The sequence below is a fragment of the Macaca thibetana genome, chromosome 4, assembly GCF_024542745.1.
Source record: "Macaca thibetana thibetana isolate TM-01 chromosome 4, ASM2454274v1, whole genome shotgun sequence".
Classification (NCBI taxonomy): Eukaryota; Metazoa; Chordata; class Mammalia; order Primates; family Cercopithecidae; genus Macaca; species Macaca thibetana.
The window spans coordinates 108,148,318-108,174,049 of NC_065581.1; the positions used below are offsets into that span (position 1 = coordinate 108,148,318).

The 25,732-nt window shown below is 36.4% G+C and overlaps 1 protein-coding gene across 1 annotated transcript in view; it reads left to right on the top strand.

Moving 5' to 3' along the window:
• The first annotated feature begins 415 nt into the window (after positions 1–415).
• TFB1M (transcription factor B1, mitochondrial) overlaps positions 416–25,732 on the top strand; it is a 695,218-nt gene continuing 669,901 nt past the window's right edge. Inside the window, exon 1 of the mRNA XM_050786810.1 lies at positions 416–425. The gene's annotated coding sequence lies outside the window, so the exon portion shown is untranslated. The remainder of the gene's footprint in view (positions 426–25,732) is intronic.

A 25,732-nucleotide genomic window follows, 5' to 3' on the forward strand; every position in this document is an offset into this window, starting at 1 on the left:
CAGCCACAGGTGGGCCTGGAAAATGCACCATCTGATTGGCTGAACAGTCGTCAATGAAGTTCTCACTCTGGGCTGTAGACTTTACTTGGAACTGGCAGCCTGGCCCCAGACTTCATGCCATTCCTGGTCTGAAAGTGGAGTTTCACCAGAGACCCACCCCTTCCCCCCTAGGAATCTGCTTTTAACATGCCATTCACAGCCCCCAGGCTATCCATAAGGAGAGGCACCGGCAGGCATGCGCTGAGCTGCTCTCAGCCTCCTTGCCCCCGACCCATGCTCAAGATGCCCAAAGTCGAGGGAGGGCAAGATGGCAGGGTGTTGGTGTCAGTGCCACTGTGAGGACATGCACACCTGGCTGGGTTGCGACAGCCACCAGGCTCATCCACAACTTTGCTCTGCCCCAAGCAGGGACTTGGAGCAGGGGGAGGACAGGGAGCTGGAGCAGGTGTTTTCAAGCCTGTGGGGGTAGAGGGCTTCCTGGGTCCCTGGGAGTGCAGGACTGTCCAGGTCCAGAACCCTGACTGGGTGGCTGCAGCTGTGTGCCAGGGAGCAAGGGGCTCCTACCCTGCCAACTCAGTAGGGGGCAGGGCTCCCACCTGTTCTCAGCTCCTGCTGACTATGCAGAGCAGGCAGCCCTGGCAGTGCCTCCCCCACTGCAGCTGGCACCTCTTTAGCAGGTACTCCAGATGGGCTGCTGCCGCCATCACGATCACCAGCTGACTTTGTTTTCCATAGAAGTTCCTTGAAGACATGAAGTTTATTTTGTTCCCATAGAGCAGTGCCTGGCACACGGAGGGCCCTTAATAAATATTTATTGAATAATACTAAAATTAGCATTATATGCCAATAATTGTTCCATGTCATGTAATATTCTTCAAGAATATACATTTTAAAGGTTGTTAACACGTATCGATGAATTGCTTTCCAAAAAGTTTTTCTAGTCATTCAGCAACATTCTCTGGTCACTCTTAGAACATCGTTCAAATATTAGAATACATTAATATCACTACAAATTTTATAGACAGTTCCAATGTGCACTTTTATGATGACTCAAAAGAGCAAATAGGTTCTTTACATTTATTGGCTATTTGTATGTTTCCTGTGATTTTTATTATGTGCTCCGTAAAATAGGGGGTAAGGATTATAATCACACGATATGGTCTCCACACCCAAGACTTTAAGTTAGTCAGTGAAAGAGTAAATTTTATAGGGAATAGTAATTATGAAAAAGTTTAGGAATTGATTTTGTTGGGAAATAGTTAAGAAAAAAATACTCAAAACTTTAAAAAGAACAGAACTGGAAAAGCTGCATAAAGTTCTAAAGCAGAAACATTTAGTTACTAAAACACATGGCTTTAAAAATATAACCATTGTTTCCTAATTGACTCTGCTATATCTGCATAGTGAATGGGAAAGGAGCAGAGATTTTGAAAGCAAAGCCCTTCCACTCCCACTGTTTATCAAAATGGAATAGTACAGAAAGGAGGCAGCCATCACCTACTAGCTGCTATTGAAAATAATAGAATCAGTTAAAATTAACTATACCAAATTGTAGCTATGTTAATTGAATTGCAATTAAAGTGATTATTGTGTGGTGTTATTTGGCAAAGGAACTCAGAAATAACTGAGTCCTGCCTTGCTACAGATAGGGCAAAACAGTCACAAGAGAAAATCTGACCAAGCTGGTCATTGTCTCACATATTCATTGCTTGGGCACTAGCCTCCCTTTCCAATATAGGTCTTCAGGAAGTCAACTGCTCTTGGAGCATTCTTCCTCTCTGAGTCAGGTGACTCTTTCCTAAACCCAAACCCGGGTCTCTAATGTCAACACTCAAGTTGGTGGAAAGGTTGAATTAAGGTGGACCTCCCAAGATGAGAGGAAATAGAACATGAAGAAACACAAGAGGGAGGGGATGGTAGGAGGAAGGTGCCTACCCTGATACTGTGTCTCCTACTCCAGACTTTATCAAACCTGATCTAGGGCTGCCCCTTGAGGCAGGAGAGAGTATAGAGTGGGAGAAAGAGAGAGCTAAAGATAAAGAGAGATGTTTGGAATGCTTCCAAGGGGAAATGGCTCAGGCCCTCATTATCATTCTATCCTCTATGGAAGCAACAGAGACCAGAGAGGAAAAATCCACGCTCCAGTGTTGCCACCTTCATCTGTTTGAAAATTATGTCAACACACAGTCTTACGGTTTGAATAATTCAGATAATAACTCTTTCCCATTGCGGGTAGGGTGTCTTGATCTTGTCTCCTCCTCTGGGAGGAGTGATGAAGGGTGTGGAGGAAGGAGCAGAAATACTCAGTGAGCTTCTCTTGCAGGTCAATGCTCGCCATTCTCATCAGAGATAAGATGGCACAGGCAGGATAGGGAAATCCATGGAAGTTTTGCTCCTGCCTTAAACGAGGTGAGAATACTCAAAGCAAAATTAGGTCTAAAGTTCAGAGAGATGCTCTTTGCTGCAAAGGGTAATACTTGAAATAGAGCCACCTGGGGATTTATTAGCCTGAAAATTTTAGGAACTTCAAACAAAACAGTATTAAATGGGAAAGCATCAATTCTCCTCAGAATTCAGAAATTTAGGGAAATAAGAACTATATGTCAGAGAGGAGGGATATTTTACCTACAGATTTTTGTTCATTTGTTTCCCTTGGTCTAAAAGAATATTTAACGTTAAACTGAACTTGAATTTTTAGAATCAGAAGTTTAAAACCAGAATGAACATTTAGCAGTGATCTTGATGCTCAAACATCGCAGATGAGAAGGTTGGCATGGTATCACTAAGCTAGACTAGAATCCAAGCTTCCAGCCTAATGTGTGGAGTCTTTTTTCATTTTTTCAGTAAATGAATCATGTGATTGCATCTCACGAGAGGACAAGTTTTGTTTAAAACTGAATGATAAAGATTCACCACAAAGAAAGCTGGACATATACGAAGTTTAAAATCTAGTTTCTATGTCTATGAATACAAGAAATGCATCACCAAAGTAAACAAGATCACGATCTAGTGATAGCTTAAACAATCTTCAAATGTGTGATCCATAATGCTCTCAGAAAGGGAAGAATGGTTTTTTTGGTGCTGCTACTAATTGAAAAGCACATACAACATGCATGTCTAAGGCAGTCTCATGTAATATAGTAGTACCTTGGCTGTGTGCAGTGGCTTATGCCTGTAATTCCAGCACATTGGGAGGCCAAGGCAGAAAGATCATGAGATCAGGAGTTCGAGATCAGCCTGACTAACATGGTGAAACCCCATCTGTACTAAAAATACAAAAAAATTAGCTGGGCGTGGTGGTGGGTGCCTGTAATCCCAACTACTTGGGAGGCTGACCCAGGAGAATTGCTTGAACCCAGGAGGTGGAGGTTTCAGTGAGCCGAGATTGTGCCACTGCACTCCAGCCTGGGCAACAGAGCAAGACTCCATCTCAGAAAAAAAAAAAAAAAAAAAAAAAAAAAAACACTATATATATATAGAGAGAGGTGGGGGGGGGGGGGGGGGAGAGAGAGAGAGAGAGAGAGAGTAGCACTTTCTATTCACCAGGCACCGTCAGAGGCATTTTACATGTTTCGTTGCATTTTATCCTCCTAACAATCCAATGTGCTAAGTGTTGTGATTATTCATATTTTACAGATGAGGAAACTAAATGACAGAGAGGTTGAGTCACTTGCTCAAAGTCACACTGTGTGTTAGTGGTGGAACCAGGATACAACACATGAATAGCACTGAGAGTAACTGCTTTTAGTAAACTGTGAAAGAGGGGGCAACTGCCACTTCCTAGAGTAGAATCTTACTCAAAACACACCACCGGGACTCATTAGAACCTAGCAAATGTGATGTTTAAAGAGGATTAACAAAAGGATGTGTTCTGTTGCTATTTATTTAGGTATTCTGGATTTTGTTTTTAATCAAAGTAGATCATCAGAAAGCTACCCAATTGAAATATATCTTGGCCACTGATGGACTTGTTTTTACAAACTTTTCAGATAATGGCCTTGCCTTTTCTTGGAGGGTGTTTTAAAGCACAATCTCATCAATTTCATTCTTACATTTTATTTAGGAATTGTGTTGAGGCATTGTCTGGTACATTATTTAGTGTCTGGTACATGCAGCTCAGTGTGGAAAAACTTACTTTAGAAATAGGTGCTGGAGGCTGGGCGTGGTAGCTCACACCTCTAATCCCAGCACTTTGGGAGGCTGAGGTGGACGGATCACTTGAGGTCAGGAGTTCGAGACCAGCCTGGCCAACATGGGGAAACCCCATCCCTACTGAAAACACACAAAATTAGCCAGCGGTGGTGGTGGGCACCTGTAGTCCCAGCTACTTGGGAGGCTGAGGCAGGAGAATTGCTTGAACCAGGGAGGCAGAGGTTGCAGCAAGCCAAGATCGCATCATTGCGCTCCAGACTGGGTGACAGAGTAAGAGTCTCGAAAGAAAGAAAGAGAGAAAGAGAGAAAGAAAGGAAGGAAGGAAGGAAGGAAGGAAGGAAGGAAGGAAGGAAGGAAGGAAGGAAGGAAGGAAGGAAGGAGACAAATGTGTGCTGGAAAAGCCTTGCTTCTCCTGTGATAAGTGTTTGATATCTGAGACTGTTGTCTTTTTCATTTTGTACACCAGGAAGCTCAGAATCAAATTTCAAAATGACCTAAAATGACCTATTACAATTACATATAGCAATTATGGTGCGGGCATGTATTTTCACTTGCTTCTACTTTTGACTTTTACATGTATTAATATTTACTTTTTTCTTTGACACAATTCTCTCTACTCCTCCTCTTTCTCCTCCTCCTCCTGCTCCTCTTCTTCTTCTCTTTTCCTCCTTCTTCTTACCATTTGGGGGATATGTTATTGTGAACCAGCTTAAATCTTATGTAAAATCATTATAGATGTAAACTAACATCACTTAGTGTAGGGACAAAAATCAATATCTAAGAACACTTTGAATCAGAATCTTCTCATTCAACAACAGTGAACTATTAATACTTGTATTAAATGTCTAATTACATAATTGGAGAGAACCACTTAAATACAAATATTTGTGTTACAAAGAGCTTAAAAATAATTATTTAGACAATGAAGCTAATGCTTAGAAAGGCTCAGTGGTGTCCCCAATGTCACCTAGCTAGTTAGAAGCAAGAACAGGATGAGGGATAAGAAATTACTTAATGGGTACAATGTATATTATTTGGGTGATGGCCACACTAAAAGTCCAGACTTCAACACCATGTGATATATTCATGTAACAAAACTGCACTTGTACCCTCTAAATCTATTTTTCTGTGTCCCCCAACACAGAAATAAGAGAACAAATATTTATATACTTGGTATATAAAACTGAGTTGAATATTATGTTTTACATCTCTTTGAAGATACCACCAAATAAGTCTCTCTTTTAAAAAATATGTAAAGCGTTATCAACAGGTAAAAATACCGGAAAGCAAAATATGATTACTGCCTAACCAGAAAGCCTAACAGCCTAACCAGTAACTCTAAAATAGCTTAGAGTTAGAGTGCAATGGGATCAAGCCTGTAATGGAAGTATGCACAGGGAACTACCGGAAGACAGAACCAACACCTACCTTAGCCAAGGATGGCTAGAGAAAGCTTTGCAGAATGATGATGGTCAAATCGAGCCTTGAAGAAACAGTAGGAATTACTGTAGAGGTAGAGAAGGGTGGGAATGTTTGGGAGAGCGAGGAAAAGAAACTAAAGAAATAGGCAGAGATTAGAACACAACAGTTCCTTTTCCTTAAGCCTATGAGAGCTCTGGACAATCTTCAGCAAGAAAAGGTGCATGTTCATTCTTTGGAATCATCTCTACAGAATGGGCTGGAGAAGAGTTAGTAGTAGAAGTAGAAAAACTGTTTCGCTGGCTAGCACAATAATTCAGATGAGAAGTAAGAAGTATCATTGAGGACAGAAAGAATTTTTTTTTGTTTCTTTTTTTTTTTTAAAACTATTACGAGCATTAAAAAATCTGCAGGACTTGGTGATTAAATCAGGTGGGTGGCGATGGAGAGGAATGAAGGTCAGTGAAAAATCAAGAATGACTCTCAGACTGGTGACTTGGGTGACTATGTAAATAGAGACACCATTTCACAAGACACGAGAAAAAGCAAAGCAGTGGGTTTGGAAGGCGAGTCCACTGTTGAACATCCTTATGAGCTGTCATTAGACAACCCAGTGGAGTCCAGTTGGCTTTGTGTATGTGGCTCTGAATTGTAATAGAGCAATCTAAGGGGCAAAAAGAGAATTGGAAATTTCTCCGAGATTGCTCTCAGTGATTTTTTTTAAAAGTCATATATATTATTTTACAGGAAAGTAATTTCTCTGGGATCGTGATATATAACTTACATGTGGTATACAGGTGAAGTCAGTAGCACAAAATGAGACTGCACAGAGCAAAAGAGATCTGAAATACAAACTTCCCATGTTTAAATGTTGGGTAAAGAGGAGCCTGTATTAATCCATTCTCGCATTGCCAAAATAACTACCCCAGACTGGATAATTTATAAAGAAAAGAGGTTGAATTGGTTTATGGTTCTGCAGGCTGTACAGGAAGCATGGCTGGGGAGTCCCCAGGATATCATGGTGGAAGGCAAAGGGGAAGCAGGCACAACCTTCCCTGGCTGGAGAAGGAGAAGAAAAGAGCCGGCGGGGCGGGGGTGGGGAGGTGCTATGCACTTTTAAATAACCAAATCTCGTGAGAACTCACTCACTATCGTGAGAACTGTAAGGGGAAAATCCACCCTCATGATCCAATCACCTCTCACCAGGCCCCTCCTGGGATTACAATTCCACATGAGGTTTGGGGGGAACACAAATCCAAACCATATCAGAACCTCTGAGCAATTCAGAAGTAATCAGACAGGCTGGATGAAAACCTGGAAGGCTTTATGTTGGAAAAGCCGAGAAAAATGTCAACTTCTACAAAGTTTCGACCAAACAAAAATCACACAACACAAAAGTAAACTGCAAAAATATTTAAAGATGTAATAGATGCTGTCCCTTTGATATTGGCCATTGGAAACTCACTGATAATAATATTGAGATCAATTTTACATAACATCTCACATAATTGAAAACCAAACTATATATATTGTAGATACTCAATAACTGTGTACTAAACCAATGAAAGGATTTTCACTGCAGATTGGATAAAAGTACTTTGGTTGCTTTATATGTATTCTGGGTATGAAAAAGCCATCAGCTCATCACCTGTAAATTCAAGCTAGCAATTGTGCATTTTATAGCAAGCAAAATCATATAATCATTTAATCCCCGTGGGTTAACTTTTATAAAAGGTTTTTAAAAGTTCAGTTTAATACTTTTTTTTCAGTCCAATTATTTTACATAGATTTAATCAATGAAATAAGGATTTAAACTGATGAAGAAATCATGACTCTTTGGAGGGGTGAATGAGAAATTGTGGATTGAATCACTTAGTGTGATTCTGGGTGTGTGGAAGATGCTTGAAAAATGACAGCCATCGATGTCATTACAACATCTCTGGAATCAAAATGTTCTCTATTTAAAGGCAAGTTGTAGAAACTAATGGTTTCTGCATGGTGTGCCTACAGGAAATTATTTGGGGATTAATTGAAAGGAATTAATTTTTTCTTTTGAAAATATGTTGATAGTAACATTTGTGTGAATGGTCATCAAGTTGAATCATTACCATAATAGTATTCTGGTTTTTTTTTTGAAATTCTGCTATTGTGGAGACATTGTCAAAATTATCCTCTTAGGCATTTCATCTTATGATAAATATTGCATTCCCCAATCTCAGTTGCACATACATAACTCTCCGTGGAAGGGCAAGAGTAGAACGAAGAAAAAGGAGAGAAAGTTGGAAATCACCGCTATTTCTTATGTCAGCAAGCATTCCGGGTATTTTTTAGCAGCTTGTTTTGGTCTATTGCTTGCCAAAGCACTATGAAAAAAAATATGTAATTATATTTCACAAATAATTGATATAAACATTTAAAGAGTGAATCACAATCGTACCTTGTTTTATCCTTTTCTCTCTGCTTTCAAGCCCCTCTCTTTTTACAGTAGCTGCATGTTGGTTCTAGGCTGAGTGCCAGTTGTATCAATTAAACAGTAACTAATTCAAGTACATTTGCAATCTGTGTTTGAAATGCCAGCCCATACAGTAGTTACCAATTAAGCATGAGGCAGATTAATGGATGCATTGTTCTCCTGGGCTAACTTCACCACATTGTCATTAGGCATGTAAGCCTCACTGAACCAAAGACTTCCATTTAAAGGGAAAGGAAAACACATGCTTACAAAAAAAAAAAAAAAGTTGGGTGTTTTATGTCAAGCAGAATTATTTAACAGGAAAGGTGGTGGGTAACCTTTTGAAGGGAGAAGAAATTATGGCTGTTTAGTGTCTTTCTCAATCCCTTTATTTTGTGTAGATTTGATCAATGGAGAAATATAAAGGTACAAAATGGGGAGGAAAATAATGGGAACAGATCAGACAGACAAATGGCTCCTGTAAGTTCACAGTTCTTAAAACAGATGTTCTTTTCAGCTGGCTATAGTATATCATTATCTCCAGGAACCCTGAAGATGAAGTACAAAGATGCACTAGGGACGGTGGAAATGCAGCGTAGTTACTGTGCAAAACACTTGGTTCTATACCCCTGTTCCCTGCCCCACTTACCACTCTCCACTTAAGGAAACAAATATTTTAGGCAATGACTTGGTCCATTTTAAATGTATAGGCTTGTGGTTCTTAGAACCAAGTGCAATCTTTGCAAAATTATACTGTTTTCGGCCCTCAGTAAACATTTAAATGATTGCCATAGTTCACATCAGAACAAATGGAAAGAGACTGTGAATTTAAAAGGTAGCAAATTCATTTTAATTCTCCAGCATGTGTGAGTTTCTGTGGAAATGTTTCTTCTTTTTTCTTTTCCGTTTTGCTTTGGCCACTTACAATAAGCTAAATTCCTAAAAAAATGCTTAATTCCTTCTTATTAAAGAAAATAAATGCTTTTTGTATTTGATGTGCCATTTTTCCCCCCCACCGGGCATAGTGTGGTTAAATAAATGGCTAACCAATTTCCCCCAATTTCTAGAATATTTAAGAATTACACAGCCAATTGTATCAGTTTGATATGTAACAGTTAAATACGATCTACAGAGCACCACTGTTTTTTAAATGCATCCATTCAGCAAACTCTGATTTATTTCAGTTTTCTGTCACCCCTCAGAATGCTCCGTTGCAGTCCAGAACCGTGCACACAAAGCTAACTGCACTTCTTCACAAAGCTGTATAATCATAAGCATGCTCACCACCTTCCTTCCAACGCCACTTTTTGCCTTTTCCCCCCTTTTAGCAAATGGCTGTGCGTCTGCTCTTTGTAGAGGGCCCAGCAAGACACCACTCACTATTCTGCATTGACCAGGAAGAGCAGATGGAAGCAGAATTTGCTGAATTCTTGGGGAAGGTTGTTGCTGTGTGATTTATCTTCTTTGATACACTGCAATGTCTCTGAATCCAGAAGGTGTATATGTGTGTGTGTGTGTGTGTGTGTATGTGTCTGGTGTGTGTGCGTGTGTGTGTCTATGTATCTGTCTGTCTCTATCTCTTTAGTGTGAAAATAGAAAGTAAGCCCTTGTTGGTAGAGCTGTCTTTAACTAACTTTAATCATTGTGGAGACTTTCCAATTCAGCTGTCATTTCTGCTTTCAGTGTATTTAAGATGATTTAGGTTTCCCAGATAACTGGAGTATGTGGCTTTCCTACTAACACATGTATGGGAAGGGCTCTTGCTTCCTATTCCCCAATCCTTCTTCTCTTGGCTCTTCCTTTTCCAACCTTCTCCCACCCTTCCTCCCCATTTCCCATTATTGGCTCATTGGTGGAGGAACAGAAATGTTGAAATCAATATGAGAATAAATTGCCACATGGTCTTTATTGTGGAGGCAAGGTTTCTACAGAAAATCCTTGTAATCAGAAAAGAGGGAAGATGAGATTAAACTGATTAAACTGAGAAAGTCAAAAAAGGACAACTTGAAAGATTAGCTCTACAACGCCAGGAAAGCATAACCTTCCGTGCATGCTAAGTAGAGCTGTCCTCTTCACTATCAGCCCCTTCATCGGGTGACCTTCTGCTGCATTAGCACAGAGCTACTTGATCCAAGGCAAATACTGGAAATTGAAAAGCCAGAATGCCAGTGATTACAGCAGGTATCAATATTATTGTAATGATGCTTCGTTATCATGAGGGAACTTAATTACTTAGGGAGAGTGAGAAGGCCAGAAGGGAAAGCGCCAAGTCACAGCGTTAGTCAGCATCCAGATCAGGGCTGATAGTGAAGAACTGCCTTAAATTCAGATTCAACGGGAGTCAAAGAATGAGAGAAAGAAGGAAGGTTAGGTTTTCAGGAGACTGTCTTGGGCACGCATAGCAAATGGCCACTGAAATGCAAGAGTGGGTTATGAGCTTCCAAAATGCCTTCTGCATCATCTGGCACATGGTAGGTGCTTCATAAATATTGAGTGAGTGGAAGGATAAATCATTAAATATACAAAAATGAATCAACTAAAATTATTTCCGTGGCATGCTGAAAACAAAGAATTCCATTAAAAATAAAGATTTATATTATTACATTGAGGGTATTGGTCTTAACCAACTCAACTCCTTTTTCATGCAAAGCTAATCTTAGATCTCAACCTCCTTAAGGGGCCTTTCAAACCAAATTTCTGTCTCTCCCTCCCTCCTGCTTCTCTCTCTATTTTTCCATAGAGGTTTACAGTTCTTAGCCTGGTTGCTGTGACGTTACCACCCTGAAATGCAGAGTTCAAGCTGGGCATATGTTTTCTTTTAACTCTGACCCCTAAATAGAAATGCCGAGCATTTCTGAACACTCGAGGGCTGCGGTTGTGCTCATCCAAGCCAGAATTAGCCCCATTTATGAAACTACAAATAGACATGACCCAGCCCGACCTGCTTCCGTCAGAGTGATGTGTGAAATTCATTTTTCCAAATTTATTGAATCAAATTTATTTATTTTTGAGTAGGCACAAAAGCCAAAATAAACTGCAAACTGCATTTGAATGAACTCTTACATTCAGTCCGTCATACTATCAAAGCCAGTTTTTTTTTTTTTTTTTGGCCCAAAGATGGAAAAAAAAGAATTCAAAGAATCTGAAAAAAGAAAATGTATTTGGGGAAGGGAATGTGAAAAAACTAAGGTTGGAATGGAGCATTTTGAAGGCTCTGTAAACACTTGTAGATTAATTTAGAAGTCAGTAATGTTGCAGGGGGCAGGGACTACCTTCCTTCTGCCACTTACTCATAGTTATACTTTGGAGACATACGGCCTTGGGGTAAGGAAGTAAACAATAATAGAAGACATGATGGGATTATCCACTATGGTCTCTTACAGAAAAGCAGGTAAACAATTCTAATTAAAACCTTCTTTGAGGCCTGGTGTAGTGGCTTATACCTGTAACAGCACTTTGGAGGCCGAGGCCAGTGGATCACCTGAGGTCAGGAGTTTGAGACCAGGCTGGCCAACATGGCAAAACCTTGTCTCTGCTAAAAATACAAAAATTAACCTGGTGTGGTGGTGCATGCTTGTAGTCCCAGCTATTCAGGAGGCTGAGGTGGGAGAATTGCTTGAACTTGGGAGGCAGAGGTTGCAGTGAGCTTTGATAGTGCCGCTGCACTCCAACCTGTATGATAAAGCAGGACTCTGTCAAAAAAAAAAAAAGCAAAAACCTTCTTTGCATAAGTGGTGGGAAGTATAGATGGTGGGTATTTTTCATGTTATCTGAGATGAATGCTTTCAGAACTCACAGCCTAAATCTAACTGCAAGTTTTCTTATGGTATTCCTGCCAGTTCACTGTCCATACTGGGGAGGCTCAGGCATCTCTGGGCCTTGGAATTGAGGCTAGCTTTACCCAAGACGTTGGGGAGAGACAAGGAAGATCTTGCTTCAGGCCAACTTTTTGCCTCCCTGTATCCTCATTTCTTGTTTTAGGATTTACCTATTCCAGTGTTGATTAACTAGGTGTGTTTCTTCCCCTCAAAGGTAAACACCATCCTCTAAAGGCCCTAGAACCAAGAATTCAATCCCATTTGTTCGAGCATATATTTTAAAGAGCTCCAGGTGTGAATATTCTAGTGTTGCCTATGTTAGTTAGATCTGTGGTTCTCCACCTTGGGCGCACATTAGAGTCACTTGAGAAGATTTTCATAAACACTGCCTCACTTTCCCACATTGTGATTTAGTTGGTTTGGAACGAGGTTTGAGTTTTCTTTTCCTTGACTATGGTAAATCCTTGGGTGATATGATCAGTGGGTTCATGCTGTCTGATTCTTCCACGTTGTTAACCAGCTTTTTCCATTTCAATTTCTGATAGTATCGTGTCTAGAGGAGCAATGTTTCTCCTTCCTTTTGCTACCTCTAAATCTATAGTCTACACTCAATCAAAATACCTGGTGAGCTTTCAAAGTATATGTGTACCTGAGTCCACCCCAAGATACTTAATTGGTGTTGATACAAGATTATCATGAAGCTGAAAGTTTTCACTTTTCAGAGAGGTTGTGGCTGTCCTAATGTAGGCATAACTCATCTCTACAGAGTCGTAAACAGGTGAAAGATAGTGAAAGGTACAGACACCACAGACTGAGAGAGCCCAAGAGTCCACTGGACTTTCTATTCTTCAAAGGACATGAAGAAACCTTTTAATCTAACGTTTTACATAGAGCTAGAGTAATCCACAGGACAATTGCCCCTTGAACAACCTGAAGGTTAGGGGTGCTGATCCCCACACAGCCAAAATCCACATATAAATTTTGAGTCCTCCAAAACATAATTACTGGCAGGCTATTATTGACTGGAAACATTATTGATATCAAGAAGTTGATTAGCACATAAACAGACTAGTATCTACACATATTTTATGCATTCATGATGTGCCTTTTCCTTATTTTTTTTTTCAATATTTCGTGGCTATGTGGTTCACTTGCTAGGTTTTTTCAAATTGTCACAAATCTCCAAAAATTTTCTAATATATGTATCGAAAAAAATCCGCATTTAAGTGGACCTGCAAAGCTCAAACCCATGTTGTTCAAGAGTCAACTGCATATTAATGTATTAGATTCACCATTTTGATAACACTACATTTTACACAGAGAAACATTTAGTGACTAGAACTTTGGCTCTTAGGGTTTCTGAAGTATTTTGAAAAAGAGCCTTTGTGACTTTCTGTCTTCCGGTGGATCATTAACACAAAATATATACATTATGTGTGTAATTCTGTGTTTTAAAGTACTTATTTGTTGCTTTCAATATTTCCCCCTCAGTAATTTGTTGTGATATGTCTTTGCAGAACTAATAATGTTCTATAAAGCATTTCTCTTGAGGACTTCTAATTAGTTCTATTAACTGAACACTCCTAATAATGTCTGTAGACTCATCCATCTACAATAAAGCCATTTTGCTTTTATGATTTTCTAGATCACTGTGGTCCCAAATTACATAACATGTTGACAACGAACCTACTGACAGTAATTTGGTAGTGGCACCTTTTCAGTTTCCTATGCTTCACTGGGCCAAAGCACAGTGTTGGTAATTTCCATACAGGCTGGAAAAGCAAGTGACTAAAATTGTGTGAAACATTTTGTGATCTTTAGCTAATAATTGAACAATCTTGCAACTAGTTCCTCACCAAAGAGCCTTTTTCTCATTTGCAAGCACGAAGACACTTGTCAAAGTCTCATCCTTTAGCGCATGTGTAAGAGGAATTTTTTCCAGCACAATGCTGGTGGCACTTGTCACCATTGCTTCATTTCATAATTGTTCTATGTATATAAGACATTTTGGCTGAAGAAGAAAATAATTAATGGGAAACAGGACTCCAAATTTGAGTGTATAACTTCCATTTTTTTGCCCACAAATGGGCTTGTCTTGTGAGTCTGAGTCTTTACAACTTTAATAAAAAAGTTACCAATCATGATAGAAATAAAATAAATCAATTTAAACATAAATCACTGAAAGGAAACCTAGGCTTTTACAAAGTCAGGAAATTGAAATTTCAGAATATTTATTTTATGTCATCTGCATTGCTAAGAATACTTTAAAAGCAACTTTCATTAACAAATTTCCTAAAAAAGACATGCTAATACTCAGAAAAACATTAGTATAAAATTTCAGTTTTGAATTTGTATAGGCCTATAGTCACTTTTATTCTATCATTGCCAATAAATGTGTTCAATTATTATTGAACACAATTATTGTTTTCGGAAATAATCATTTTTTTCATAAAACCGAATTTCGAAATTATTATGAATTTCTATGTGGAATCAGACTTCACTCATTGTTAGCATCACAAGCCATGAAGAAATAAATACATGCTTTTCTACCCCATTCTCCTTTTATTATCCTCTAGGAATCTGATAAAACCTTTTCATATTAAGCCCCCAAACTTACTCATTTCCCTTTCATATTTTATTTTTAATTTAAATTATCATTATTTTACTTCTAGAAGTTGGATCTTTCTATAATCTCTTGCTTATACTTATATTTTCAGTTTCATTTCTTTAAATATACTAAACATTCATTTTATGTTCTGTGTCGATAATTCTATTATCTTATTTTTTGTGTGTTTTACTCTGATGTCTGTTGTTTTGGCTGATTTTTTCTTATAATCCCTTATTTTGTGTAGTAGTATATTTGCTTTTGTTTTAGTTCCTTATTTTTATTTTTTACTTTGTGCTACCTGAATTTCTCGGATCTTTAAAAATGTAATTTCTTAGAGACCTGTGCTGAAGTGAGATCCTCCAAAATGACTTGTATTTCTTGCTAGACTCTCTGACAATCCTACTAGCCTGGAATCACTTTATACTAAATTCTTAGCTTGAGGGTTTCATTCAGATCATCCAAGTATTATGAATTCAGGTTACACATTCCCACAAGGGCTAGCTGTTTACAGATTCTCAGGGCAGATATTTCTTCCCCTTGATTCTAAATGTCAATGTTTGAGGCAATTTCCCTGACAGTGAAGTCAGCTTGTTTCTAATTTATATTTGCACTAAGGATGTAGACTTTTGGAGACCTGGATTTATGGAGGGAGATGCCTAGCAGACTTCTCATTTTGTGTAGACCCTGGAATTTATCTCTTTCCTAAGTCTGGAAGGACCATATACAAAGCTCAATTTGACCTCCTTCAACAAATGCCCTAAAACAAAAACTGGATTTGGTATTCCACTTACTTTCCTGGGTTCCTGCTGTCATTTGATATATTAGTTAGGGTTCTCCAGAGAAACAAAATCTATAGGATGTATATATAGAGTGGGATTTGTTTTAAAGAATTGGCTCACATGATTGTGGAGGCTTGTCAAGTCAAAAATCCTCCCATTAAAATGGTAGGCTGGAGCTCCAGGAAACAGTTGCAGTTTGAGTTCAAAGGCAGCCCACTGGCATGACTGCCTTTTCTGAGACAGGTCAGTCTATTTCTACAAAGGCCTTCAAAACGGATTGGATGAGGTCCACCCACAGTGTGTAGGGTAATCTGCTTTACTTAAAAATATCTTCAAAGAATCATCTAGAATAATGTTTCACCAAATACCAGGGTCCTGTGGCCTAGCCAAGTTGACACACAAAATTAACCATCACACTTGGTTTTTCAGGTTTTTTTCTTTGGATATCACTTGCTTTCCAGTTCTTCATTACATTAAAAAAATATATTTTTTAAAAATAAGTCATCTAGCATTGTTATTTTGATGTATAATTTACATAAAACAGTACATAGAATTAAAAGACTTTTTGGTTAGTTTTGACAAATGTATACACCCACATAACCTTCACACAAATCAAAATGTATAACTTTTCTGAATGTAAAATATCTCTAAATATAAAGAAAGCTGTCATTTGCCTTTTTCCTGGTCATTTCCCTTTTTCCCATCTAAGATCCACCCGTCACCCAGAGTCAAACATTTCTGATTTCCTATCCCCAAAGATTAATATTATCTATTTTTGGATTGAAGGTAAATAATATCAGAATGCCTTTGTTTTGTGAGATTGAGTCATATTGTCTAGGTAAGAGTAGTTTATTGCTTTCATTGTTGAGGAGAATTTCATTCTATGGATAAACCATAAATTATGTGTAAGTTTTATTATTGATGGATATTTAGATTGTTTCCAGATTTTGGCTATTATGAGATAATCTGCTATAAAGACTCTTATACAGTATTTCTTGTGAACATATGGTTTTATTCCTTATGATTAATACCTAAGAGTGACATTGCTGTCTTATGGGGTAAACATATCTTTAACTTTATAAAAAACTTCCAATCATTCTCCGAAGCATTACATTATTGAACATAACCATGAACCATATAACGAAATTGCAGTTACTCCACATCTTCCACATCTTCAACATGTACATGTTACTTGTATTCCATTATAGTAGCAAAAATAAAAAGTAAAATACAATTTAATATTAAATAATAACAATATCATTTGTAATAGCATACAAATACAAATTACCTAGGAATAAATCCAATTAGAGATTTGTAAACAACTACAATGAGAACTATAGAGTATTTGTTAGAGAAATGACAGGTCTAAATAAATAAAGAACAATACTATATTTTTCATGGGTTAGAAGTAACATTAACCTGGAGATGGTTCAGAATGGCTCATGGGACTTGGCTGTGCACATTTATTCCTGACTTAACATTAAACGACATCATGTTTATACCTTAATATCAACAATGATGGAAACATTTACACTATAGAAATGTTTAAGTACTGTAAATTGGTACCATCCTCCCTCCCAGAGAACCCATTACTAAATATTGACCAGCATAGCTCTGACTGGAAGATGCAATATTTTTAAGATAACTGTTCTCCACAGGTTGCTATAGACTGAACACAGTTTTTAAAAACCAAAGCCCATCAGTACTTTTCAAAGAAATTGAAAAATTAATTATAACATTTATATGAAAATTCAAAGGATTTGAAATAACCAAATATTCTTTAAAAGGAGAAATAATATTAAAGAACTCACATTTATTGGCTTCAAGGGTTACTATTCATAGTATTCATTTCTATTTCTATAGGGCTGGTATTAATATCTGCCTTTTCCTGTTTTTAGTGATTTGAGTTTTATCTCTTTTTTTCTTGTCGATCTAGCTAAGGATTTGTTAACTTTGTTAATCTTTTCAAAGAACCAGCTTTTGGTTCTATTTATTTTCTCTATTTTTTATATTCTTTACTTTGATGTTTAGATCCATCATAGAATTTAGGTTGCAAGGAGAATTGCTGCTCCCTAGATCTGAGAGACAGGGATATACAGAGAATCACAGATTACAGAAACAGAAGCCCATTGCTGAAGCCAGTACCATCCCCAGACATCATTCTTTATCTTTCAACAAAAAATTACATGGCATATTAAAAGACAAAAAAATGTAGCTTGAAGAAACAGAGTAAGCACCAGAATCAGACTCAGATATGAAAGAGATTTTGGAATTATCAGACTGAGATTTTAAAACCTCATAGAAAAGGTAGACAGCATGCAATAAATGATAGGTGATTTAAGCATAGAAAAGGATATTCTAAGGCAGAATCAAATGGAAATGTTAGATATCAAACACACTGTAACATAATTGAAGAATGCCTTTGATGGGCTCACGAGTAGACTGGACACAGGGAAATGAATGAATTAGTGAGCTTTAAGATATGTCAATAGAAACTTCTAAAACTGAAATGCAAAGAGAAAGAAAATAGAAAAGATAGAAAAAATATCCAATAACTGTGGGACAATTATAAATGTTGTGATATACACATAATATGAATGCCATAATGGGAGAAGAAAGAGAAAAAGGAACATAAGGAAAAATATTTAAAGTAATAATGACTGACAGTTTAAAAAAATTAGTGACACACACCAAACCACATATTTGAGAAGCTCAAATAACATTAGACAGATTAAATACCAAAACTTCTACTCTTAGGTATATAATACTCAAACTACATAAAATTAAATACAAAAAAGAAAATCTTGAAAGAAGTCGTAGTGAAAAAAAGGAAGTCCTTAACTATAGAGAAGCAAGGATAAGAATTACATCAGACTGCTCTTCAGAAACTATGCAAGTAAGAAGAAAGTAAGAGACTTAACATGCTGACAGAAGGAAATAGCCAGCTAGAATTCTTTATTTAGTGAAATCATCCTTTAAAACTAGTGGAGAAATCGGCCAGGCATTGTGGCTCACCCCTGTTAATGCCAACACTTTGGGAGGCTAAGGAGGGAGAATTGCTTGAGGCTGGGAGTTCAAGAGCAGCCTGGGCAATATAGTGAGACCGTGTCACTACAGAAAAAAATAATAAAGAAATTATCCACTTGTAGTGGCGCACACTGTAGTCTCAGCTACTTGGGAGGCCACGGTTGGGGGATCATTGAACCCAGGAGTTCAAGGCTGCAGTGAACCATGATTGTGTCACTGCAGTTCAGCCTGTGTAACAGAGCAAAGACGATGTTTCAAAACAAAACAAAACAAAAACAAAAACAACAAAAAACTAATGGAGAAGTAGAAACTCTCTAAGACAAACACAAATGAGGGAAGTTCAACAAGGTTAACACTAACTTTTCAGCATAAACAATGGAGACCAGAAGACAGTGAGAGAACATATTCAAATGCTCAAAGAAATAAAACTGTCAATCAAGAATTCTATGATGCAAAACTATTTTTAAAAAATAAAGGTGAGAAAAATACTTTTCCAGATTATTTTAAAGTTAGAATTTGTTGCTAGCAACCCCATCTTACAATAAATTCGATGAGAAATTCTTCAGAGTGAAAGCAAATGATTTCAGATGGTAAACTGAATCCACAAGAAAAAACAAAGAATGCTAGTAATGTAACTGTGTAATAAAAGATAGTACAAAATAGTACTTTTTCTTTTCTTCATCTATTTAAAAAGCAGTTGTATAAAATATTACATAGACAATAAATAAATTTGACCTCTATCGTATAAAATGTAATATATTTACTAATAACAGCATAAATCGATACCAAACACTAGGAATGAAATAATTAATATTAGAGCAGAAATTAATGAACTGCCGTGATATTGGGGGCTAGAATTTTAACATTTGAATTTGTCAAGGGACACAAACATTCAACCAGTAAGGAAATAACACTTCCCAACTCAATTTCTGAGTTTAGTATTACCCTAAATCTAAAACCTGACAAAGACATTACAAAAAAAAAAAAAAAAACAAACTATAGACCGATATGTCTTATGAAATGGGATGCAAAATTTTTCAACAAAATTCTAGAAAACCAAATCCACAAAAATAAAAAAGTAATTATATATACACTGCAACTAAGTGGGATTTATTCCAAGAATGCAAGATTCAAGGCCTCAAAATCAATGAACATGATACATTGTACTAACTGAATAAAAAACAAAAATCACATGACCATCTCAATAGATGCAGAAAAAACATTTGCCAAAGTCCAACAGCTTTCATCTTTAAAACACTCAACAAATTAAGAATGGAGGGGAATTTCAACAACCTGATAAGGGCATCTACATAAAACACACACCTAACATCATATTTCATGGTGAAAGACTAGCTGTTTTCTTTATAAGATCAGGAAGAAAACAAAGATTTCCACTCTCACCACTTATATTCAACAGTGCGTTGGTGTATATAGCTAGGGCAATTAGGCAGGAAAAAGAAATAAAATGCATCCTGGTTGGAAAGGAAGAAGTAAAACTATTTCCACCGATGATATAATTTTTTATGTAGAAAATACTATGGAATTCACTATAAAACTATTAGAGCTAATGTGTTCAACAAGGTTGCAGGATACAAGATAAATATACAAAATCTTTTATATTTTTATGTACTTGCAATGAACAATCTGAAAATAAAATTTAGAAACAATTTTTCACCATTGCATCAAAAAGAATAAAATGCTTAGAAATAAATTTAACAAAAACTTTCAAAACTTATGCTCAAAACATTACTGAAAGAAATGTAAAAATACCTAAATAAAGGAAAAGCATCTCATGTTCACAGATCAGAAACTTGATACTGTTATGATGGCAGTGCTCTCCAAATTGATCTACAGATTCAATGTACTTCCTATTATATCCCAGCTGGCCTCATTAGAAATTGACAGTTTATTCTAAAATTCACATGTGAATTGAAGGAACTGAGAATAGCCAAAGCAATCCTGAATAAAAAGAACAAAATATGAGAACTCATACTTCCTGATTTCAAAACTTACCACAAAGAAAAAATCAAGACAGTGTGTGATAATGGCACAAGGTTATGCATATGGATCACCAGATTAGAATTGAGAGCCCAGAAATAAACCTGTACATCTATATTCAATTATAAGAATGCCAAGACCATTCAATGGGGGAAATTTTTTTTCGACAAGTGGTAATATGGAGGGCAATATAAAAAAGAATGAATTTGGACCCATACCTCATGCCATATACAAATATTGACTAAAAATATATCAAAAACCTAAGTGTAAGAACTAAACTATAAAGTTCTTAGAAGAAAAATTAGGAAGAATATTCATGAGTTTGAATTTAGCCAAGGATTCTTAGAGGCACTAAAATCATAAGCAATCAAAGAAAATTTTGAGAAGTTAGTTATTTCATAATTAAAAACTTTTATGAATTAATAGATATAATCGGAAAAGTAAAAGAAAACTCACAAAATGGAAGGAAATATTTGCAAATCATATATCTGATAAGAGATTTGTATAGATAATATATAATACATAAAGAACTCTTAAAACTCAGTAATAAAAAAATCAATAGCACAATTAAAAATTTGGCAAATGATCTGAATATACATTTCTCCAAAGAAGATTACAAATGGCAATAGGCGCATGAAAAGATGTTCAATGTCATTAATCATCAGGGAATGCGAATCAAAACCCCAGTGAGATGTGACTTCATACCCTTTATGATGACTAGAATCAAAAAGTCAGATAATAGTATATGTTGGTGAGGATTTAGAGAAATTGAAACCTTCATGTATGGCTGATGGGAATGCGTAAAATAATTCAGCTACTTTGGAAAACAGTTTGGCAGTTCCTCAAATAATTAGGTAGAGAGTAATCATATGACCCAGAATTTCTAGCCATAGGCATATATCCAAGATAAATTAAAACATGTTCACGGAAAAACTTTTACATAAATTTTTGTAGCACAATTATTCATAATAGCTAAAAGATGAGAACAACCCAAATGCTCAAGAGATGAATGAATTTAAAAATGTGGTATATTCACACAATGAAATATTTTAGTGATAACAGCTGCAACACTGATGAATTTTGAAAGCATGAAAGAAAGAAACCAGTTATGAATGACCACATGTTATATGATTTCATTCATATGAAAGTCCAGAATTGGAAAGTTTATAGAGACAGAAAGCAAATTAGTGGTTGCTTATGTCTGGTAGAGGGTTGAGTGGAGGAATATGGGAATGATAGCTAAAGGGTACAGGGACACTTTTTGAGGCATATAAAATTATTCTAAAATGGACTGTGGTGATAGTTACATATCTGTGATCATACTGAAAGCCATTGAATTGTATACTTATAGATAAATTGTATGGTATACGTACAAATAATATCAATAAGGCACTTCAAAATATTATTTTAAGCTAATCAGGTGTGGTTGTTGGGGGGACACAATGTTAAATCAGCTTAACCATCATAAAAAGAATAAATTAGTCTTGTTGAATGTGCAGGAGAGTTCCCCATCCCCTGTTTTCTAAAGAGTTTTAAAAATCTTTTCTTCCTCTCTCCCATCCATTCTGATAGCCTTTGCCTTTTAATAAAAATAAATTTGATTTTTTGTATTTAATTATATTTTATTTTGTCCCACTTCCTTAGTTATTTTTCCTTTTCCTGACCTCTTTTAGTCCTCAACTGAGGTTTTTCTTTATTTTATTCTCACTTCTATAATTTTCTTCTCCCAAATAAGATGATATAGTCTTCATTTAAATTTAGCATACATAGTTAAATTTAAAATCCTAAAATAAAACCATACAATATCCTGTTCTCTAAAAATGAACAGTTCTTAGAATGTTTATCTCTGGTCCTGCCCTCATGATGTCTATAAAATTATTTGACATTTTAATTATATCTTCTATCTGATATCTTAACCTCACACATTATTATTCAATATTACTATTTTTGTTTCAGGGCATCAATGTTTAAGAGTTACAGGCATGTTTTCACTTACTTTATTGACAGTGCCATTTTGTATCTTCTGTATGCTCTCTGCTTTCATTTTGCTACTTCTTGAAGTATATCTTTGTTTTAAAGTTTCTTTGGTAAAGGTGTTCTTGTGGTGAACTCTATTCTTGTTAATCTAAAAATGTATTTCATCCTTGTTCTTGAACATTTTTCTGAATATACAATTCTAGATCAATAGATATCATCTATCTGCACTTTGAAGATATTGATCTACTCTTGTCTCCACAGGTTACTTTTGAGAAGTCACCTTTTTCTCAGTTTAATTGTTGTACTTTTGAGCATGATTAAAGAAAAACCTCTAGCTGCTTTCAATATCATCTCTTTGCCTATAGTAGTCTGCATTTTCACTATAAGCTATATAGAGATAGATGTAAATTTTTTATTTTCCTGCTTGAAATTCATTGAGTTTCCTGAAATTGAGGATTTGTCTTAAAATGATTCTTGAGAATTATTGGCTGCTATCTATTTGAATGTTGTCTCTCTCTTTCCATTCTTTTAAGTTCTCTTTTTCTTTGGAGTGACCATTAGCTGACTACTGTTTCATACCTTCCATTTCTTTGAGTCTATCCTGCATTCTGGATAATTTCTTCATAGGTACACTCATGTGCCACATAATGATGTTTCAGCCAATGACTGATCACATATATGATGGTGGTTCCATAAGGCTATAATACCATATTTTTACTGTACCTTTTATCTGTTTAGATATGTTTAGATACATAAATGCTTCCCATTGTGTTAACAATTGCCTACAGTATTCAGTACAGTAACATGCTGCATAGGTTTGTAATCTAAAAGCACTAGGCTATGCCATATAACCTAGGAGTGTAGTAGGCAATACCACCTAGGTTTGTGTAAGTACACTCTATGTTGTCCACACAATAGTGAAATCATCTAATGACATATGTCTTAGAATGTATCCTCATTGTTCAGCTATGCACGAACAATGGATGGTATAATTCACATGTGTAATAGAATTCACTCATTCCTCAGCTGTGTATACTCTACTATTAAGCCTTTCCAATGGCTTTGATTTTTTATTGATTATATGTAATTTTATTCAAATAGTTTTATTTTAAAATGTCCCTATCAGTTTTAAGAACATCTATTCTATAACTATGATCCCTATTAATATTCATACAGTAATTAGCCCCGGCATCAGCACAATTCTGTACCCAGTGGAGCACACATTCCCACTGAAACCCACAATCCCATTTATCACAACCCATGAGAACCTGCCTCTCAGCCTCTCTGTCTTTCATGTGGTTCTTCGTTGAGCTGCCTAGAGAAAGCTGTCACAGGAAACATTCAGCCTTGAACAAAGGAGGGAATAGGCAAGGAGGATCTAAGTTGGAGACAAAGCTGCAGGACTTCTAGAGTCCTCTGGCAAAGGCTGTGGACTTCCATAAATGCTTGAGTAGACACAAGGAAGAACTGCTTGCTTCAGTCGGACAGACAGATAAATTCTGTATCATTGAAAGATCCATATATGTGTGTATAATCCTTACAGGAGGTGAGGGCAGCAAAAACATAGCCAAACAATCTAACGGGATCCTCAAACCAAACCCTTATGTGGGCTTGTGTGTGGAGGCATCTGAAGACTGGGAGCTCAGAAGATTCCCCAGGGTAAATCAATTCTTTCATTCATCGATAGCATACATTCTTTCTCTAAGTATCTTACTGATAATTTTTCAAGAGTTTCAGGATACCTCATCCATTGTATTTGGCAAACACCAAAGTTCTAAAAACTTTTTCAGGTACGATCCAACACTGATCCACATGTCTTCTGAGCTACAGTGGGTAAAAGTCCAGTCTGCAAAGTAGTCTCCTTGAAATCCCTCTCATTCCACTTCCAGTGAGAGGGAAGCAAATTCTACTTCTTCCCCACAGAGGTACAGAGAAAAAATACCATAGAAGTCCAACAACTTCTTCCCAAGAAATTCTCTCTGACTTCAACCCTTTAATAACCTGAGCATAGATGGCATAACCAGTTTGAACTTCCACTTATGTGAGCACGAGCATACTGGCCTTCTACATTATCTTGTTTGGGTTTTTGTTTGTTGATTGCATGTTTTGAATTATCAGCCAAAACTGATGCAGAAACAGTCTCATTTTAAAAAAACCTATGACATCCGAATGATTACATTTCAATTATATACCACTAATTCTCAAAAACTTCATTCTATGCATACAAAAGGATGGAGTTTAAAGACAATGTATAAAAACATCATTTTTATTCCTATATGCCAGTCTATTTTTCTGAACCTCCTTCTTTGGAGGCCAGAGCTATAAAAAAATAACTATTTAACTTTATTTGTTACCAGAGCTATACAAAATTTGACAAATTTAGAAACATGCCATGGCTTTTTAAAGTTATAATTCATAACAGGAATTAACGTTCTCCATTGAAACTCCAAAAATTGGACTATATAGAAAAATCCCTGTAGCAGTAATGTAGCAGCAGATAAATTTAGAATCTCACACAGGTGTACTTTCTAGTTATCTACCACCTCTTCAGCAGATTCTCAACAGAACTGTTAAATATGATTGTTTTTATGGTTTGAGATTTTTTTAATGATACAGCATGGACAGGTAGATTCAAAGATTCTGCAATATTTGCTGCTGGTATATTTCTGAGCTGTGTTTCATGCATCAGAAGTTACATGGATTTAAAAAAAACTGAACTCCTATGATCATATATGGGAACTGCTGTCATGGCTGCCTAAAATCATAAGACCCTTTTTCTTAGAAAAGAATTCCAGCCCATAGGGAAATTGAAAAATATAGATTGTTCAGTAGTTCTCATTTAGCCAAGCCATGTGGTTATAGATATTATCAGAGCTGCTAATCTATAGGCCAGGAGAGATTATCAGTAATTGATCTGCTCTGAACTATCCTATTTCAAGTAAGTACCTCTTTTGGAAAGGCAGATTTGAGGTTTAAAAGGAAAGTCCGGTGGATGAACCAGTGTCATGGGCTCCTCCCTTTATTTTTTGCTTTCTCTTTTAGAAGAGTAGCAGAATAAAATGTCTCCAAATAAAACTGTGAATGACCCAATGACTAAATACTCCTCTTTCCTGAAAATTTTAAGTCATTTCAATTTTATGTAGAAAACTTAATTCTAGAAATTAATGTTCCCCCTTTCTTGGCACCTAAATTGACTTGAACATTACAGCATGTGTCAGGTTTTCATTTCGTCTCAAAATAACTATTTTTTCCATCTCTGGCAGGGATTAAGTGCCACGGTTTTGGCACTTGCTCTGTTGACATTAAATATGAGTTAAATGCTCATCAATTCCAGCAGTGCATTTCCAATGGATTTAAGGAATTTTGAACACATATCACTATTAAATAATAAGGAATTCCTTGCCATAAAGTGCTTGATGAATATGAGTGATAACTAGATGGATATAGTTTTATCACCTTCTGGAAAGGATTATTACTCCCATGTTTTCAAATGGATAAAACT